Source organism: Coffea eugenioides, chromosome 5, assembly GCF_003713205.1.
Source record: "Coffea eugenioides isolate CCC68of chromosome 5, Ceug_1.0, whole genome shotgun sequence".
NCBI lineage: Eukaryota > Viridiplantae > Streptophyta > Magnoliopsida > Gentianales > Rubiaceae > Coffea > Coffea eugenioides.
The window spans coordinates 5,453,932-5,468,467 of record NC_040039.1 but is presented as its reverse complement, the minus strand read 5'-3'; the positions used below and the strand labels follow the sequence as shown (position 1 = coordinate 5,468,467).

The 14,536-nt window shown below is 34.7% G+C and overlaps 1 long non-coding RNA gene and 1 other non-coding gene across 2 annotated transcripts; one reads left to right on the top strand and one right to left on the bottom strand.

The window, feature by feature from the left end:
* The first annotated feature begins 2,912 nt into the window (after positions 1-2,912).
* On the top strand, positions 2,913-3,020 carry LOC113772643. The gene has a single exon (XR_003468609.1). It is a non-coding gene; the product is annotated as a small nucleolar RNA R71 (small nucleolar RNA).
* Positions 3,021-11,371: 8,351 nt separating this feature from the next.
* Positions 11,372-14,227, bottom strand: LOC113772244. The gene is made up of 3 exons (XR_003468506.1): positions 13,921-14,227; positions 12,371-12,448; positions 11,372-11,640 (listed from the first exon to the last, which is right to left on the bottom strand). It is a non-coding gene; the product is annotated as an uncharacterized LOC113772244 (long non-coding RNA).
* Between the last annotated feature and the right edge of the window lie 309 nt (positions 14,228-14,536).

The following is a 14,536-nucleotide window of genomic DNA, read 5'->3' as shown; positions in this document are numbered from 1 at the left end:
CTCAATCACATAGAAGGATATTTGGAGATGACGACTATGCAAAAAGCCCTATAAAATTCACTCCAATTGACTTCCAATTGAAGAAATTGCAAATTAAGAACCCTAACCCCAAATCTCTTAAAAATCGATTTTTAGTTATTTTTCTTGAATTTCAATTGGTTAGAAAGGCTATAAGATGATCAAAAGGTGTTAGGTTGATGTTTTCTAGCAACAAAATGAAGTAAAAGTGAAGATTTGTGAATTGGTGTGTGTGTGTGACTTGAGGAAAACGTGACTGTGGGAAGAAGAAGAAGAAGAATAAACGCGTATAGGGTTTAGAACGATGGAAGAAAACACAACTACACAATACGCGACTACATGTCGCATTTTCCTAATCGCGTTTTCTTCACAATTGTTGCAGGACGTGACTTCATCAATATGCGACTACATGTTGCGTATTGTAGTCACATTTTGTTGTATGATTTTATAGACATGAATAAGCGACTTTAGAGAAAACGCGATTTTGAGCCACATATTTCAAGTCACATTTTATGCAAGAAACGTGCAGAAACGAATACGCGGTTAATGGCATACACAACATATAGTCGCATTTTTCTAATTCGTGCATATTATTCTGCAATTTTTGCAGAAATGTCAAGTTTCCAAAATTATGCATTCAACCCCAAATACTTCCAATGTAGTCTAGATCATTCTTTTGCCAAATTTATCTTCGCATGCACATGTAAAATGATCGAAACACTCATTTTATCCCTTTTAATGGATCCAGAACACCTTTAACACAAATCGAAGGGTTGAATTTCTCGATCAAACTTCACATTTTCCACCTCAAATGGTCACCTTTGCTTTCTTCGGCTGAACCTATAATACAAAAACAACAAATTAAGTTAACTACATGTTTTAAATACAAAATCATACTAAATTAACATATGTAACATAAACATTAGGTTGCCTCCCAATTAGCGCTTTTATTTATAGTCGTTGGTTCAACTCAAAAGATTTTGCTTTTTTTAGGACATTGGGAAGTCATTTTCTCCCCACGGGTCAAAACTCTCGAGCCATTCCACTGTGTGATGAGCCATGCATTTATCTTCATCATCCAACTTCCTCAAATGCCGAGGAGGAGTATTAAACTTGTCATATAAAGGTTCAACTGCACCTTGAAGTAGAATTTGCTCGCCCTTTTCGAGTTGGCTCAACTTTTCACCTATTCTTTCATGGAATGGTGAACTTATTAAGTCAACTTCAGTCCTTAACCTTGCTTCTCTTGCTCTTATACCATAAAAATTAGTACCAAGAAAATTTATAGATTTGACTTCTTTATTCATTTCCTGGTTCACCCTTTCATTACGTGGCATATCAGAAACAAGACCAATAGGCTCTATACTTCCATCTTTATTGATCAAATTAAATTCCAATTCCTCACCATTAACCCTAAATATAAGCTTACCTTTTTCTACATCAATTATAGTTCGTGCAATGGCTAAAAATGGTCTTCCTAGAATAATTGGCATTTTCACATCTTTCTCCATATCTAAGACAATCAAATCTGCAGGTATAATATATTGCCTTACACTTATGAGTACATTTTCTAAAATACCAATTGGATATGTAATTGACCGATCCGCCAACTACAATGTAATATTGGTAGGTTTCAACTCTTGAAGTTCCAACCTTCGGGCAACAGATAGCGGCATAAGGGACACACTTGTACCTAAATCACACATTAGAAAAATGTAACTGACCATTAGTGCAAGATACAAAAAAGCTTCTAGGATCTTTCAATTTATGAGGGAGTTTGTTCGTAATCAATGCACTACATTCCTTCGTTAACGTTATCATTTCATTATTCATAATTTTTCTCTTCTTTGACATGATATCTTTCAAGAAACGAGCATAAGAAGAAATATGTGTAATAGCATCAATGGAAAGAATATTAATGTGCAATTGTTTAAAAATTTTGAAAAACTTGTCAAACTCCCGATCCTTTCCATTTTTCTTCAACCTGTGAGGAAAAGGAATCGCATTAGAATTTAAATTAGGAGGAGGTACATGAATATCAATGACAACATGATCATTTTGGCTTTCTCTCTTTCTTTCAATTGCGTGCTCCTTATCTTTTTCACTACTTGAATTGCCAAAGTTAGGTCCCTCAACCACTTTACCACTTTTAAGAGTGATAGCATTAACATGCTCTCTCGAGTTGACTTCAGTTTTATTCAACAATTCTCCAGGGTTTCTGTTGTTGATTGAATTGACAATTTAACCAATTTGAATCTTCATATTTCTATACATTCCAGTTAATTGTTCCAACCGCCCCTCAATTCATTCAAATCTCTCCGAAGTACCCTTCGCTAACTTCTCTACCGCTATCTCCCAATCCGGTTTAATATTCGCCTGAGGTTGCCTTGATTGGAATCCAGGCGGATTGGTCAGCCTTTGAGAGTTGCCTTGCTCTTTTCACTCAAATTTTGGATGATTTCTCCAACTCGGATTGTATGTATTTGAGTATAGGTTGTTTTGAACATTCCTATTATAATTATTAACAAATTAAGCCTGCTCAAGATCAACACACTATTATTATCAAGTTCTCCTCCACATAAAGAACAACTAGTAACATGTACATTAGAAGAAGAACTTGGATCATATCCAGTTTGTTTATTTAACACCTTCATCATATTACTCATTTGAGCACTAAGCATGTTTATGGTATCCATTTTAATCATACCTGCTTGGTGTCTTGGATTACCTCTTTCATTGGCCCATTGATAATTATTGACTGCCATTTCTTTAATTAAACTTTGAGTTTTTTGGGGTGATTTTGCCATCAAGACTCCACCTGTAGCTGCATCAATGGTCATTTTAGTAGAAAAGGATAAATCATTATAGAAGTTTTGTACGATTAGCGAATCGGGAAGTCAATGGTATGGATATTTCTGAAACAAATCTCTAAAACTTTCCCATACTTCATATAATAATTCACCATCCAATTGACTAAAATTAGTAATATCCATTTTAAACTTAGCCGTTTTGCCCGGTAAAAAATACTTATTCAAAAATGTTCTAGACAAATTATCCCAAGTGGTGAAAGTATTAGGGGGCATGAGAATGTAGTCAAATTTTAGTCTTATCCCTTAATGAAAATGGAAACAATCTTAGCCTTATTACATCCTCACTAACTTCATTCATTTTAATAGTGTCGCAAATCTCCAAAAATGTGGCTAAATATGTGTTAGGATCCTCTACGACATTATCTCCAAATTGAGATTGTTACACCATTTGGATTAATGATGGTTTAATTTTAAAATTTTTAGCATTTACAGTCGGCCATACTACACTTGTTTGAGATCCTTGGGTTTCTGGTAGAGCAAAATTCATAAGAGCTCGCCTATTTGCTTCGTTTTCTATCATTTCTTCTTCAAAAGGTAGCTCTATCATGATTCCCTCTATTTGTTGTCGAATCTCTTCTTCTTCTTCTTGTGATGTATGCCATCTTTGTCTATATAGTGTCCTTTCAATTTCCAGATCAAAAGGTGCGACTACCCAGAAAACCCGGTACATATACTACAAAAAAAATAAAAGAAATTATGTAGTAATTAATTCACAAAAACTAATAAAAATTCTTACTTAACTAGAAACAAAATTTAACTAACTAATATAGAGATGTCTAAATTAATCAAGCTTATTAGACCCTAATATTACTGCTCTCTGGCAACGACACCAAAAATTTGATGAATTTTTTTATATAAATACAAGTTTAGTTCCGAATTACACCCGTTTTACTGCAAGCATATAAGTCCAGCTAGTAGTTTAGGGTATACCCCCTTACTTACTCTATTATTTAAACTAATAATCAACTTAAGAAAGAGAAGTTATAATTATTACTATCTAACTAATACTAACAAGATATTTGCAAGGTAATAATGGAGAAAATTCACTAAATACTTGAGTTTGGGGACATAGATTCCACTTATGGCATCAAAAATACAAATAAATAGATTTACCTCTTATTACAACTCTTATTTAACTAGGGATTCGTTTCCAATATTACGAAATCTCATTCTCATGATGAAATGTCCTAGATTAGACTAGTTTTCCCTATTCCCAGGGTGAATAAATAATTCTACTCTTGTTTACTTCATGAAATGTAAGTTTAATCTATTTAAGTGTATTTCTAATCTCATGAGTCTACAAATTAAGCTCTATTTATGTTATTCCATCATTATATCCAACGTTCATTAAATAATAATAACTATAAGTTTGTTATTAGTGATCAAGTAATAACAAGTGATAAGCATACACAAATAAACAAGTTAATACAAGATGTAATAAGTATAAATCACATTCATTTCATATCAAGTAGTCATAAGGTTCATCTACTCCCTAGATCTAGAAATTTAGCTACTCATATAAGATATAACAAGAAAGAACATGGTTTCATTGTATGAACACATATTGAATCACAAGTAAAAAATAGATAAAGAAAGTTTAGCCAAAATAATGAAGAAGCTTCTAATGATCCTCAATTTCTTCAACAAAATGAGTGTACAATGAAGTCTCCAATTGTTCCCACAAAAGTTCTAATTAGAGAGAACAAGACAAGACTCACTACTAAGTTCTAATGATAAAATATGATAATCTGCTCTATAATATCCTCTACTCTTTCTTTTCTAATGATTCTAACATCTCTAATTGTTAAGATAGTCAAAAAGTGATTTTTGAATAAGACATAAAACTTCTCTTCTCTTCCTTTTGGAGTCTGAAGCATATGCATCCCAAATTCTTTTCTGAAATTTAGCTGAAAAGTAGTGTGCAAATAGAGCAAGTAACTGAGTAAATTGCAGAAATTAGGCTACAATATGCGATTAAGAAATATGCGACTACATGTCGCATTTTCAAGTGTCACGTATTCACTTCTGTGTATTTAGCTTCATTTCAACTGTTATTTTCTCCATGATGAAGGCCGAACTAGATCTTGTGCAAGAAAGTTGTATCCCTTTGAGTTAGATTTTCAATACTTCAAGAATCATCCAATTTGGAGTTCTGTGAACTGAGAAATGACCAAAATAGCCTCGACTGATCAATCCTCTATTTCACCTCTCAACCGTACAAATGAGCTTCTGTATTTTAACTTTTTGACAATGAAAAGGACTGAACTGGATTTCAATGTCTTCATATCAAATATAGATCTACCTCTTAGCTTCAACATGGTTAAGAACATGAGCTAACATGGCAAACATCCTCAAGCACACAGAATTCCATGCAAGACAATGTCACGTTGACAACATTTCCAGGTAAAAGAACATGAACAAAAATGTTAGATTGTCATCAACGAAGGATCAAAGGCAGCATAGGCAACTTAAATGAATGTAACTATACACAACCAGAATCGATGTGAAAATGTCAACTATAACAACTTTATTAGTGAAATCTTGACCTATAATTGCATCTGTTATGTACGCAAAACTAAGGCAGCTTAGTTATGAGAAAGACACGTAGGGAAAGAAAGAACGTTAGCATGATTAGAAACAAAAGTTATAAACAAACAATCCAGGTAAGCCAAATATTAACGCATCAATATCCCAATCTATCTCTCTCCATCGCAAGCTCTCTCAAATCTCTAACCAAAAGTGTTCATCACTTGCTCGTTCATCCTGAACTTCAAAAGTTCTATCATTAGTTAGGTTATCTCATAATCATTGTTTCATAATCACAAGACAAGAATCTCAAACCAGTAATTGAAGAAAAAATAAATCAGAATACCATTGTTTCATTAATTAGCAAAGGAAAGGTAGCAATTTTTAAGATCAAGTTAGCAAAATAATGCAATTCTTATATAGATGGCACGTGTACAGCTGCAGAGCCACCCTTTAGTATATTATCAGAGTAAAGAAGGATCACAATTTATCTTTTATCTTTCTCTGAATGATCAATATTTACACATCCAAACTGTGGTGGTTGGTTCTATGGCTAATGTATAAGCAACATTCTTATAACAAAAACTACAAACAAATGTGAGTCAAATGGCCTGGGATTGGAATAATAACGGAATTCAAGTTTATTTTTTTTGTCGGAATTCAAGTTAATAGAACACAACAATGTAAAAGAATTTCATTTAGGAATCCATCTTCCTCATTCCTTGTACTCCAACAATAAATTTATGACTTCCCATTAAAATTATTCAGGATATATAGTTACTAGTTGACATCAAGAAGCCTAATCAACAATAGCGGATGCTTATAGAAATAAAGGCCATGATGCAAACATCTAGACATTTTACATGGGATGATAAATTAACCAAGAAATTAATTAATATTTAAATTAATGCCACGAGTATACCATTTCACTTTCAGAAGAAAGCAGAAAATACAAATATTTGAGCACAAGGTATAGTGCGTCACTGATAAGAAAGTACTCTCAAATCGGTGAGGCCAATAATGAAGAATCCATGTACAAGGGATGCCCACAATGCGTAATGCTGAGGAGACTATCTCCGGTGGCCATCTTCGACTGCAGTGATTGGATTTACTGCATTTGGTCCAATTTCAATGTCAACCACGAAAAGAAGCCTTACAATTTCACTCATAACATGCATAAATGAGAGTTGTTCAATGGTGGGAAAATGCAGAGGAGGAAGATGAGTAAGAGGAGAGATGAGGAGTCGGCAATAGGAGTATAGGTGGAGGCAGAGAAGTGAGTTTGGGAGGAGGTGGAGGAGAAAGATGCAGGGAAGTGGGTGGCTTACATTTTTTTTTCATTTCATTTTTCTTTGATTATATAGAGGTCCGTTTTACTAATTTAGTTCATCTAGGATCCACGTACTAACCAGATTAGGGGGTGAATTGTGGAATTAGAATTGTAATTCTTAGGTCTTATTAAAGGATTTGAATCTGTAGAATTAAATGCCCACAGAATTTGAATTGAATTCTTCGAATTCTAATTCTCTAGCATTGATAGTGTCCAAATCGCAGATTTGGCATTGGGTTCCAATTCCAATTCTAAGTCTCCAGTTCTTTCACAGCTTGTAATCAGTGTAAGTTGCGCCATTTAGTTGGGCTAGTTACCCAGTTTGCTAGTCAACTTAGAAGCAAAAATTCGATCATACCAATATGACTAATTGACTTATAATCAATGTAAGGTGCATGATAGGTTGCAATTTTGTCATTTATTTTATTATTAATTTCCCCTATTACCTGACTTGATATGGATTAATTATTAGATTCTACTCACTTTTCGTAATTTGTATTTATTTCAGGGAGTAGATCGAAAATACCATAATAAGAGCCAATTTGATGATTATCAGAAAAGAGCTCAAAGGACAGACGTCTGGGGGTATTTTTGGAACAAGGAGATGCAAGACCTTTTTGATAATTTTGACCGAAGACAGCAACTAGAAAAAGGGAAAAGAAAGCAAACCTCAGGGTCTTCTTTCTCTGGTGCGGCGGACGCCGCTCAGGAGAGGAAGCACTTAGATAGGAAATATGGGAATTGCAGAGGAAGAGCACTGACTCTCTTCTTAGTTTTTTTTGTCCTTTAGCTTGGCTTTTTGACTTTTCCTTTGTAGAACTTTTCTTCTTGTTCTTTTCTTGTTTTCTTAGTCACGCATGATAGGAACTGGAGAGCTTTGACTTTTTCCTTCTGTTTGTTTCCTTTTGGTGGTTTTCGTCTGCAGCAGGTGACGAATTGAACCATGTTTTCCCTGTAGCTTTCCGTTAGAATTTTTCTTAGGACAATGGCCGCAGTTATTTCTCCAATTTCCGGTGGATTTTGTTCACCCAATATGAATTAAGTTTCTCATTCTAGTCAAGGGACAACGGAGGCTTTGGTTCGCCTACACTTGTGAGATCGATTTAATTTTATCTTTTCCTTTTATTTATTGGTATTTGCTTATTCCCTGGTTACAGTGCTTATGATTGTTTAAATTAATTGATTGTCTTGGATCCGGATAATTAGTTAATTTGATAATCTATTATCAATTGGGACGTTAAATCCGTAATTGTTTAATTGTCTCAAAATAGTGATAACTGGCATGATTGGGTTTGTGTCAGGGGAATACACGGGCTAATCTAAAATAACCCTGGTAGTGCGTTATTTGATTAGAATAGGGCTCCTCTAATACGTAAGGCAATTGGAGAATTAAATTCTACGGGCGTACCTAGGATTATTTCTCAATTAGAGCAGTGATTAACGGCGTACCTTGATCACCGACACAGTAAGGAGGGGTTGACTGCCATCGCTTGTTTGGTAGTTATAACCTATTTATTGATAAATAATTGGGATTGCCTTTGCTTCGATGATTAATTAGGTGCACCTTTGCTGAAGTTATTCCTTGGCTAGATCCTTAATTATCACTCATTTGATTTTAGTAATTTGTTATTTAATTTTTAGTAGCTTTTTAGATTTTAGTTGAATTTCTTTGATTGTCACATTCTGCACAAAAACACCCCCTTGTCACTGTGAACTTGAAAAGAAATAATTACTCCCAATCCCTGTGGATTCGACCCTGCTTACCACTATCTACAAAAATTAATTTTAGCTGAGCAGGTTTTTATTATTGCACAGGCTGTCAGTGCATCATTTAATTGGACAGTTACCTAGTTTGCTGGTCAACTTACAAGCAGGAATCCAATCATGCCAGTATGACTAAGGTTAATATTAACAGAATTGGACATGATTCCGAAACCAAGCTGAAGTTAAAGTTAACACCTAGCATTGTAAGATTCATCCCACATAGGACGAAAGGAAAGGATGAATAGTTTGGCCTTGAACTCGTGACTCTGCTCAAAAGTCATTAGACCAGTCCAAATCTCACATTAGAGCAAATTTCACATGATCAAGTCGTATGCAACATCAAGTAAAAGTTTGGGGAATGACATTGAAGAAGCATCAAAAGCTATGGAAAGAGCATCAAGTAAAGGTTCGGGGGAATGATATTAACGATACTTTTGATGCTGTGGAAAGAGTATTGAGAAGAATCCAGCTTCAGAATTTTTGAGGAATTTAGTTCAATTCATTTCAGACAGTTGATGGATTTTTTAGGCTACAATTTACGCTTTACATGCACAGTTATGTTGTAGTAATTAGTACTTTCGATTTTCAATTCATCGTTGGGGGGGGGGGGTGGGCTGGGGGTGGGGCCGCTTAGATATTGTATAGGACACTCGGTAGACTTCTTTCTTTTTCTCTTCCGAATAAATATGTTGTAATTTAATTATGCTTCACAGAAGAGTTGCGTAAGGAAATAGAATATGAATCTCTGATTGAGAAAAGTCGGAAGAGTCTTGGAAAGATTTAGTATTTTTTTTAGGTAATTTTTTTTTTAATTTGAGATCTTTAAATTTATGATCATATACTCTTATTGGTTTTCCTTTTGGAGGATATAAATAAAGTTACATTGGCTTTCTAAGTCTTTTTTTTTTTTGTCGCAATGATAACATTTTTGTATAACCTACTCTAACCTAATTTAAGGCAATATTTTAAAACTCGAACCGCTAATTAAACCGGCAAAGTGTTCGAGTCAAGGTTCAACCGGTCGGACATGTTCAACCCTGGTTCAATGAATTTTTTAAAAAATAATTTATATAAATATATGTGCACAAAATAAAGCATGCAATGTATTAATTTAAAACTTTATATGATGAAAAGTTTACTATTTTTGAATAACTCGGATTTTCAAAATTAAATTTTTTAAATTATAAGTTGAAACAAATAAATTTTATTTCGATTTCAATTATATCTACCAAAAAATAATCTTAAATCCAACACAAAAATACCACAATATTTTGAAATTATACAAAATTCACGCCTATGAGAATTTAGACATTGTAAGTTTAAATTTTAATTTACGTTTTTGGGATTTAGAGATTGCAATTAAAAAAAAAAAGAAAGTTTGGAGTTTAAAGGAAGTCAAGAGAATCAAAAATAGAAATGTAAACTTGATAAGAAACAAAAAATGAGATAAAAGAGAGTGATTGTGGCATTTAATAATTAGTCTTTAGGGTTAAAAAATATTCTTTTAATTTTTTCAATTTAATGGACAAAAACAAAATTAAAAGATAGAAGAAGACATCAATAAATTAAAACTAAAGAGGTTTGATTAAAAAGGGAGTGACAAAAGAAAAGAGGAGAGAAAGAGTTGAAGATTAAAAAGAAAGAGTGATGAGAGGATGAGATTTTGTAAGAAAAATTGAGAAAAGAAAGATAAATGTTTGTTTTATATAAATAAATTATCAATAAAGGCTAATATGATGTAATGGTGCAATGGTTACTACATTAGTCTTCTATCACAAAGGTCTTTGAATATGAATCTTGGTAGCTGTATTTTACAAAACTTAAAAAAAGAAAAAAGAAAAGAGGGCAAAGTTGAAAATTGGAAACCACCATTCAATCCGATTCACCGATTTTAATGGTTTTGACCGGTTTTTTGATAAAATCAACCCTAATATAGAACCGGATCAGTGTCATGACCGATTCGCGATTTAACCGGTCTAACCGGCAGATCATATCCGATTTTCAAAACACTGATTTAAGAGGAGGGAGAGCCAATAAAATATTTTTATCGAAAGAAGCCACAATTAAGTGACAAGTTGAGAGACAAGGTTTAACCATCCTCACCACAACTTAAAGTTTTTGGTGGCACCAACAATCCAAGACTGTTGGCTCACATTGGCTGTCTAAGTCGTGTTGCCATCAATATCAATAGAGTGAGTGATGTCACATTGGAAATTTGTTGTTTTCATACTTTGTCCCAGCCTAAGAAAAAGATGTTAACAGCAAGTGATGTCCAAAAATGAAAGAAAAGAAAAAGAAAAAGTTAGTTGTAGTAGGATTCAAAATATAAAATAATCCACATTGTCTTTTTTATTATTACTCTAAAAAATATTTCAATAATTGCTTAAATTGGCAGAGATGGTAACGTTGGTATCATATCTTTCTATCAACCCGAATTCGAACCTCTCCTGGAACATCTGTCCATTGCATAGGGCTTGCTTGTGCGCACTCTCGAGTAGAAAAAAAAAAAAAAAGATAGTGGAGCAAGTGATAACATATAGTTTGGTGCAATCTATTGGAAGAATTAAAAAAAAAAAAAAAGTGTTTCAGACTACTTTCAAATCCTTCCATAAAATGCATCAGAAAGAAAGTTTAAGCCAATCCTTTTTGCCAAAACAAAAATAAACTGAAAAATTTTTAAGCTTCTTCTATGGATCGAAACCCAGAAAAGGAAAAGAAGTTGAGTTTTGTGACAGCCCCACCTCCTCCTAAGGTGAACCAAAGGGCTCGGCGGACCGCTTGCCCAACTCTCGCCGGAACTCACTACAGTTCTCAATTAAAATACATCACTCACATCCAATAACATAGGGTACAACCTCAAGAATAAACGAAATAAAATTTTTCAAACTTAGAACGAGATAAGATACATTACAAATCTCAAGTAAGGGTATCATTCCCCGAATAAGACAAAAGTCCTCAGTTCTCAAATAATGACATCAAATACTTATCAAGTGAATCGAATTCAAATTATATATGAGATATTCCTTCAGGCACTAGTAACTCAATACAAGCGCTTTCTTTGGCCTCGAGCCCTGTAGGAAAAAATTATTTTTGGGGGTCACTAATTAAGCCTCAGAACTTCCACTTCCAAGCCTGTTAAGGAAAACAAATTGGGGTGAGCTAATGCTCAGTGAGGCCAAGGGAAAAACATGCAAGCATGCTAGCAAAGACACAATATAAAGCAATAACTCGAGTAACAAGTAACTACGAAACGTTAAGCAACTAGGGAATTTAATCACAATAAAAGGATACGGAAGCTCTCAGGAGCTAATCCACGCGTGATCCAAGCTCAGGTAGTTGACCCTCCGTCAACTTTCACAGTTATCCATGTAGAACTCCACTTACTACCTCCAGCCACCATGACACCCTCTTGGATCCGTAACCAAACAAGCATGTAGGTGGTATCACTTAACAAGTATACCTAGCAAGATCCCTTATTTGGATCAAGCTACAACACTTCCCAAGGTTCACCAAGTTTCTCGACCAAGCCCTTGCCGGCTCGAGTTACAAGGCTAGCCAATGGGTTGGGGCGTCCCCCCCATTCACTTTTAGGTCGATGAGACAAAGCTCCAATCGACAAGATTTGGTCATAGCATTGAGACGGGATGAGCGGTACCTCCTACCCTAAAAGGGCATGATACATTCTGCCGCTCAATGCTCACGAAAAACACTTTCATTTGCATTCACATGTAACACGTATCACTTATCAAGCAAGCAATTTCATGAAAGAGAGGACAAGGGCGATAAAGTACGCCCTAGCCTCATTATCTAGCAAGTACAAGAATCATTTCATTTAAACACTTCACATGCACTTGATACTCACCAAGTATCAAAAGTCAAAGTTTGAGAAATTAGCTCTAAGACGCTTCGCCGGGAGTTCCCTCGAAGTCCTCTTGAGATCCTGAAAGTATGCAATAATGCATTGTATCTCAAATTCCAGGCCATACAGTATTCGTGTAAAGAAAAGAAATAGTCAATTTTGACTCCACAATTCAAGTTTCCAAAGTATTTCAGTTCATAAGGAACCGACTTTCAAATGAGGTCTCAAGTGATAGGTGAACTCATGAAAATAGGTTTGAAATGCTCTAAGAGTTGTAAAAATGTAACCTAGGCCCTTAAAAGAACATTTAGGTCCAAATTGGAAATTTTCACTTTTCGAGTCATTCGTGGAAAAATCAGTCCGGAAGTTCGGAAAGTCTAAAATAGAAAATTTTACACCGTCAAAAACTTCATTCGAAGCATAACAACTTTGTAGAAGGTCACTTTCCAAGAATCAAATCAGAAACAAGTCAATTTCTCCAAGAAAGTTTACTATTCATTGAAGATAGGTCAAAACAGTCCAAGTTTTTCCAATAATTTTGGAATTTCGTTAAAAATCATAGAATCAAAACCAGCCTTTGAAATTTGATATGCATGTAAAGTTCCAATCCAGGTTTCAAATGAAAAAAACGAAACTCGATTCCGATGTTCCTAGCTCAAGAAATAAAAAGTTGAAGTTCGCTAAAATTCCTGGACTGTTGGCCTATTTTCCAGATTTAATGCACTTCGCTAATTAGGCTGTATCTCACTCGATTCTCAGTGAAATTGAAAAAGGTTGGTGGTGTTAGAAACTAGGTTCACAAGGATACATTTATGCATAAGAAATCATTTCCAAAATCCAGACATAAGCGGTTCAAAATCAAGCAACAAAATGGATTTTCTGGACAGTCTCGGATGAACAGTAATAAACAGGCAGCCAACTTTCAAAACTCGTCACGAATCGTTCGGGACGAACTAGAAAATGAGCTTGGTACCATTTTAAATCTCTAAGAGTGTACTTTCAAATGCCGCAAACGGCACTCAATTTCGATTAACGAGCAAAACTTTATAGCTACACAAATGTTGCTGGTCAGAAAATTCTGGAGCTTGTTCCAGTTTTGCTTCTTTACTTGTAACTCAAAATTTAACCAACCATTTGGGTTGATTTTTGGTAGAAAACCACAATACACATAGCACAACATATCTACACCAATTTGGAAGCTCAATTAGCACCAGAAAATTTTCGAAATTACAGGGCAGCAGCAAACAAGAAAGTCGGCAGCAAGTCAGAAATTTCAGACAGTACCTTCTCCAAATTTCTAACTTTCTTCCAACTTCATTCCATCAATCATTCTATATACATGTAACATAGCACAATATCAGCAACCACAACATGCTAATTCATCACATCAGTCACCAATAAACACCCTCAAACCCTCGAGCATGTCATGGAATTGCAAGAACATAATTACTCAACCAATCAACCCAAATTCTACCATAGGTTGCAAACCCATGCTACCTTTGCTCCATTTGAGCTATAATTTTGCAAGATTGAAGTGTGGGTGAGTGAGTTACCTCAAGAACTTAGTTGGACAGCTTTAGGGCAGAAATCTTGACCGAAATTCCTCCAAGAAAACCGATGAACAGCCCCCTCTTCCAAGCTAGGATCAAAGCCCTCTAATGGATGATGAAATTTGGAAGTGGATTGAAGCAAGTTTGTGAGGATTTTGGCTAGATTTTTTTCTTCCCATCTTCGGCCAACTAGAGAGTGACGAGAGGAGAGAGAGTGAAATCAGGTATTGTAATGAAAGTGGAGAGAATTGGTGACTTAATGGTTAAGTCTAAGTGTCAACTCATGCTAGGTCCGTTTAGGGTCTTTGCGTGTCCAATTTTCGCGCTCGTTTGCAACTTTTGTGCACTAAACCTCTGAGGTAATTTCCCTAGTACATTACTAGTAGTCTAATATCATGTTCTTAAAATCTCCAATTAATCAAATTAATGTGCCTGTCGGGGCCTTTTCGGCACGCGCGCGTATAAAGGTCAAACTTAAGGGTTTTCTCGTTTGAACTTGGAAATTCAACTTATTCGATTCTAAAACTCTAAAATATGATAATCCAAGTATATATATATAACAATAAAAATCACGATAAGCAATTCATCTTGAATAATTTTGGGCATTAAAATAATATGC